The sequence below is a fragment of the Prosopis cineraria genome, unplaced genomic scaffold (genome assembly GCF_029017545.1).
Source record: "Prosopis cineraria cultivar Desert tree isolate PC_DT_omini unplaced genomic scaffold, ASM2901754v1 PC1073, whole genome shotgun sequence".
NCBI lineage: Eukaryota > Viridiplantae > Streptophyta > Magnoliopsida > Fabales > Fabaceae > Prosopis > Prosopis cineraria.
The window spans coordinates 1-6,985 of record NW_026556398.1 but is presented as its reverse complement, the minus strand read 5'-3'; the positions used below and the strand labels follow the sequence as shown (position 1 = coordinate 6,985).

Sequence of the window (6,985 nt, the reverse complement as noted above, 5' to 3'; positions counted from 1 at the left end):
CTCTTGTCTTGGTTTGATTGTGGTTGCTTTTGTTTCTATTAAATTAATATGTTTGATGCTTAATTATATCGTGGAATGCTAAGTGCTAATAAATATATTTCCTTAATTGTTTGGTTTAGCTCGTTTGATTTTGATTTCTCTACTTTTGGTTTGATTATTGGATTACTTCTTTTTTTTTAATATTAATCATCTACATTACATATATAAGCATGTGCCTATTTCATTTTCATGATTTAACAGCTAAGTTATGGCAATTCTATTATTCGTGTTTAATTATTTATAATCTAGTGTTATAATATTTTTAAAAATGTTAAACCTACACTTGTAAAGTTCTAACGGTTGAAACGAATTTCCTACTTTATTTATTGTGTACCAATTGATCGCATATGATGCGTGATCAATCATGAAGATAATTTCCAGAATGAACGAAGTTAGATACCAAAAATTTAATTCAATATCAAAAAACATCGAGTTAAAAAAATATTAATTTACACAATTACAAAAATATAAAAGTCTTAGACTCTTGATTGAAAACATTGATAGTGTTATGAAAATAGATATTCAAAGGAGGAGAGAAGAGAGAAAATTATACTGAGACAATAAAAAAATAAGATAATGAGAGAATTGAGACTTTTCTTATTTTGATGTATAAAATACAACTAAGGTGCCTTCTATTTATAGGCACAAATATATTAATTAAAGAAAATAAAATATACAAAATAATAATAACTACAAATATTATAATAACTGAATGATATTGGAGAATATAAGATAATGAACATCCACATCATATATTAATTTTCATAACACTCCTTCTAGGATGTCTAGATATTAGCCTTATTAAAACCTTACTCGGAAAAACTTAATGGAACAAAAACTTAGTGAAGGAAAATAAGTACATAATATTGTCATATTTATTGAAGTTGCATCATTAAAAACCTTACCAGAAAAGCCCACTGGGATAAAACTTTGCTTAAGGAAAAAATAATATAGCATAAGTTTTATATTCCCCTGATGATGATATCACTCATTGTTTTTGAATTTTCTTGAGTCATTGTATCTTAACTTGTGTGTCAATTTCTTAAATATTATTTGTTGTCGATGCCTGTGCAAGCTGATATTTTCTTACAACTAGACTATATATATGAACCATTGGTTTCATGTAATATTTTGAAACATCTTCCATATACATCTCTTTTGGATATGAAGACATTATCCACTTGTCATATATTTTGTGGGAGAAACAGTAAAAGTCACTAATAAACAATTATAACATACAAGTATTTTCACTAGTAAATAATCTTTGGAAGGTCAACTTGTATAGTTCAAACTATGCATAACAAATGTATAATCAATTAATTTTGTTCCTAAATAAGCTTTTTAAAGCAACTAAACACACTAAAAAAAATGTTGCTATAGCCACAAATAATTGCTACGTTTTTTCTTAAACCGTTGGATAATCCTGCGTTTTTACAAAAAAAACTGCCATTATTAATTTTTTTTCAAAAAAAAAACAAGAAGAAGAACTAAATCCATGGTTTTTGAAAAATCATGGATTATTGAGCCACGTTTTCTGTGAAAACCGTGGTTCAACGAGCCATGGTTTCTCATCTGAGAAACCGTGGCTTGTCTGACAAAAAATTAGAAACCAAGCCATGGTTTTTACAAAACCATAGCTCAACGAGCTCGGTTTCTTCTTATTTATACCCACCCATGCTATTTTCAACTTCATGCAGTATATTCAGCATCTCGAGGTATGCATGCTTCATGTCTTTTCCTCTCTTTTTTTCCATTTATTTTATATGTGTTTTTATATTTTATACATTTTATTATATATTTTCAGGAGTTAAAAAAATTCTCAAAGTCATTATAAATTTGACATTTCACTACACATTTGAGGTAATTCATTTTTTATTTTATGTTATATTTCGTTTTTTAATTATATAAAATTTTATGTATGATAATTATTAGTTTGTTTTTAATGTACATTGAATATCTATGAATAGGATAAGATAAAATTAGATATTTAATTTTTTAGGATGAAATATGACATGAATTTATGTTGTTGTATTTTATTAGGTTTAAATTTTTTATTATAAATTTTTATTTTTTATATAGGATAATTTAAATGTTACATTAATGTTAAAATTAAATTTATTTGTTGTGATTAAATTTATGTTGTGCATGTTAGGATTTTTATTTTCATTGTTTATATTTATTCAAATAATAAAAAATATGTTGAAATTTTATGCTTAAATATAATAAATTATAGATATTTTTTTATTTTATATAAAAAACGGATAAACTTTGGATATCTAAACTTCACAACACAAGAGAATATATGAATGGTTTGGAAAGATTGTTAAATTTTGTTTTTGCAAACAGTGGCATTGAGGGTAAAATAATTTGTCCTTACCCTAAGTGTAATTTTAGAAAATGGAATGTTCGGGAAGAGGTGCAGAACCATTTAATTGCTAAATGATTCCCTCTAGATATACATGTTGGGTTTTTCTTGGTAAAAAACGCAAATTCAAAGTAGCTTCTTCCCATGGCCCAGTTAACGTAGGAAATAGAGAACAAGGCAATGAGACTAGTGATTATATTCATAAATTAATTTGTGATACTTTTGGTGTGCAAGATGTAACACACCAATTTTTTTTTTAATAATTTAACTCAACCATAGTTGGGTTACAGCCACCCACACATTTTTATATCAATAATTTTAATATAAAATATTTTATAATTAGCTTCAACTCACACAATATAACATTTCAGATAAATTTTTACCTCCCACATGCCATTAGGCTAAATCACATTTGTCCATCCTTATACTCCCAACAAGTAAAATAAGTAATTTAGTCAATTTTCAACACAAGCCAGTTATTTGGCCTTATAATCATGCCATTTTAATCAATCCAAAGTAAACCAAATATTAAAATTACAGTCATCCAAATTGTACCAAAAATAGAAATAGTTTGAAAGACATGATTACATTTATATATTTATATAATTGACAATAAATAAAAAGCCCTAATATTGGCAATATAAAACATTATAAATCATAAATCAAATACCTAAAAGAGACAGTGGATCTATGCCACTAAGCCTCTGGGACTCCTCCACGTGTCACTCGTGGCTCTTTTCCTGAAAATTGTTAACCACATAATGAGACTCAAAAGTCTCAGTAACCATAGCCAATTTATGATAGTATATACAAACAGTTAAGTGTGTGCTTACTAAGTGAAAATTAAAAATAATATAATTCCAACAAAATATAAGAAATATTATAATACACACAAATAACCATCCTTATATCCCTCCATTAACCTCGAGCCGTAGCCCTCACTCGGTGCTAAATTACTCAACCAAATATAGATTAGCCCAAGCCCTTACAAGCCACCTATTGAGCTCCAATAGGGGCGTACCACATGGCACATAAATACAATAATAAAAGCAAGTCTCCCAACACCTCCCACAATAATCAAACAAATTCATAATAATATTGCACAATTATACAATATTACAAAATTCATAATTTTCTCAATAATCACCCAATTAACATGAAATAACACTAATCACAAATTAAAAGCATGGTTACCTTGTGGCTTTTTCAATAAATTATTCCTTACAATTTCTCTCCCACCACAATCTTTACCAATAATACAATCTACAAATAACATATTATTTATAAATATTAGTTTTAATTTTTGAAACTAATAAAATAATTCTAATAATAGAATTAAAAATGTAATATAATTTCTCATCTTAATCTTAATACAAATCTAGAGTTAATACTATTAAGTAAAATTTTTAAATTCTCTTTTAATTATCAATAAATATTAATAATCTAAAAAATCAACATCTAAACTAATTTCTATTATCAAAATTTTCTTTTTATTTTATAAATTCACACCTAAAATATCCAAAAATTAAAAATTAAATCTCTAGCTTAGAATCATAATCCTATAGCCATAATAATTCATTTCTCATCCTAAATAATAACCTAAACCTCAATAAATCAATATATATTTTCAGATCTAGTTTAGAATTTGATCCTATAAGCCACAAATTTAAAGATTATCAATAAATTATACTCTAGAACATTTATTATACTACTAATAACATCAAAAACTATATTTATTCAACATAAATTCATCCCTCTTCCAGATCTTAAATTTTCTACTACTACAAACTCAGAAACCAAAGAAGAAGGATGATTAAGAAAAATTTTCAGAATACTTACTTAATCTTGAAAAGCTTAAAATCACACCCTAAATATCCTATTAAAGACTCTTACCTTGAAAACTCAGATCTTCCGCACCGGCGACTCACGCTCACTCTGCCTCAGCTCACGCACGAAGGAATGAATGAAGAAACGAAGGAAACAGGTGAGTTTTTATAAAAATTCAGTGGGTCTCATTTTTTTTTATTTCTTCTTTCCTCTCTCTCCCTTTTTTTTATTATTATTATATATACGTAATGATTGCAGCACGCGGGGGACGCCGAAAGTGCTTCTCTTCTTCTTCTTCTTCTTCTTCTTTTTTTTCCTTACCTTTTCTTCTTTCTCTTTTTTTTAATAATAATAATAATAATAATTTAATAATATTTTTTAATTAATTAATTAATAATTTTTTTAAAAAAATTTAATTTAGAATTATATCCTAAGTTAGATTTAATAATTATTTTCTACTAATTTGCTTACCTCTAAATATTTTTCAAAATTTCTATTAATCCAAATTAACTATTAAAATTTAAATTGGGATGTTACACAAGAAGAAAATGAAACTTCAAATCAAGTTGAGGATTCATCACAAAATTAAAATCAAAGGATGAATGAAGAGATCAAAGAATTTTTTAAATTGGTGCAAGATGGACAAGATCAATTATATGATGGGTGTGAGAAAAATTCAAAATTATTATTTTTAATTAGATTGTACCATATTAAATGCTTGTGTGGTGTAAAACAAAGCTTTATCTATGATTCTAGAATTATTAGCATATGCCTTTCCATTTGCTAAAATTTTTTCTTCATTTTATGAAGAAAAAAGGACTATTATCAAGTTAGGATTGGAATATAAAAAAATTGATGTTTGCCCAAATGATTGTATGTTATATTGGGGAAAACTTGCAAAACACATAATACATCAAGATGAAAATTGATATCCAAAAAGTAAAAAACAAGTGAAAAAACCTACAAAAATTTTGAGATACTTCCATTAAAGCCACGATTGCAATGACTGTTTGTGTCATCTAAAACTACAAAGCATATGAGGTGGCGTGCTAATGAAAATAATGTTGATGGTTTGATGAGACATCTAAGGGATTCTAAAGCATGGAAAATTTTTGATATGACTTATCCAAATTTTGCTTTAGAACCTAAAACGTGCAATTGGCATTAGCTACTGATGGTTTCAATCCTTTTAAAACTTTGAGTAGTACTTATAGTATTTGGCTAGTGGCTCTTATGCTTTATAATCTCCCCACATGGATGTGTATGAAACAGGATTCATTCATACTTTCAATGATAACTCCCAAACAAAAAGCTCTACAAAATGACATTAATGTGTATTTGCAGCCCTTAATTCAAGAACTTTTAGATTTGTGGAATGTTAGAGTGGAAACATATGATTCTTATTCCAATAAAATGTTAGAATGTGTGTAGCACTACTTGTGACAATTAGTGATTTTCCTGGCTTTGGGACATTGTTTGGATGGAATGTTCATACAAGATTAGCATGTCTGACTTGTAATTTTGATTGCTCGTCATTTTGACTATCTAATATTCAAAAATGGTGTTTATAAGTCATCGACACTTTTTAGATGGTACACACAGATTTAGGTTAGCTCATGCTTGATTTTATGGAAAATCAAAGTTGAAAATGCCACTTGAGGTTCGGTCATGGTGAGGAATTTTGAGCCAAGTTGAATTGCTAATATGATTTTTAGCATGGGCAATGGTGAAAGATCTTAAAAAGGGGCTCAAAATTCAAGTGGTAAGGATTCTCAACAGTGGCGTAAGAGAAGTATATTTTTTAATTTACCTTATTGATCAAATAACATGCTTCGCTATTGTCTAGATGTGATGCATATTGAAAAGAATGTTTGTGATAATGTCCTTTTTATATCATTGAATGAATCTGATAAATCAAAAGATCATTTACAATCATGAAAAGATTTGAAAGAAATGGGCATTCAACCAAAATTGCAGCTAGATGATAATGGTAAATTTCATCCAATCAAGTTTACATTGAGCAAGTCTAATAAAGATGTTTTTCTTAAAACATTAAAAAATATCAATATACCAAATGGATATTCAAGTAACATTTCTAGATGCATTAATTTGAGACAATAGAAGATTGGGGGCTACAAAGTCATGATTCTTATGTTTTGATGCAGTAATTGCTTCCATTAGCAATTAAAAATACTCTTCAAAAAGAAGTATCAATTGTGCTTATTGATTTGTGTTTTATTTTTAAAAAATTGTGTGAAAAGGTTGTGAATGGGGTGATCTTGACGAGCTTCAAAGCCGAGTGTCATCACTCTATTTAAATTTTTGAAATTTGTAATATTTAAATAACTCAAAAACTTTATGAAATATTTAAATTTCCAAAATTTTTTATTAAAATAAGCCAGTAGTATGTTTTTTTTAAACGTGGCTTTAATATAGTAATATTTAGCTTTTAAATTATTGAAAAGCTTTTTAAATATTTAAATTACTAAAAAAATTTATCAAATTTTTTTAAATATAACCCAATAGCCACATTTTTTACACCATGTGGCTTTGAGCCTACAGAACTCTGACAATCTAATAACTAAACAAGAGGCACGGTTTTTATAGAATGTTTTAAGCCATATTTTGTTTTACCATGGCTATATTCTTCGCACGATTGATATAGCCACGCTTTCCTACAATTGTTGGAAGAAGCTTTGCTACGTTTTAAAAACATGGCTACTGAACAAGTAAAACTGTGCCAACATATTAGTT

At 27.4% G+C, this 6,985-nt stretch overlaps 1 long non-coding RNA gene across 1 annotated transcript; it reads left to right on the top strand.

Annotated features, from left to right (window-relative positions):
- Positions 1-1,674: 1,674 nt before the first annotated feature.
- LOC129299200 (uncharacterized) lies at positions 1,675-4,547 on the top strand. Its single transcript, XR_008590513.1, has 3 exons — positions 1,675-1,754; positions 1,844-1,899; positions 4,311-4,547. It is a non-coding gene; the product is annotated as an uncharacterized LOC129299200 (long non-coding RNA).
- Positions 4,548-6,985: the final 2,438 nt, after the last annotated feature.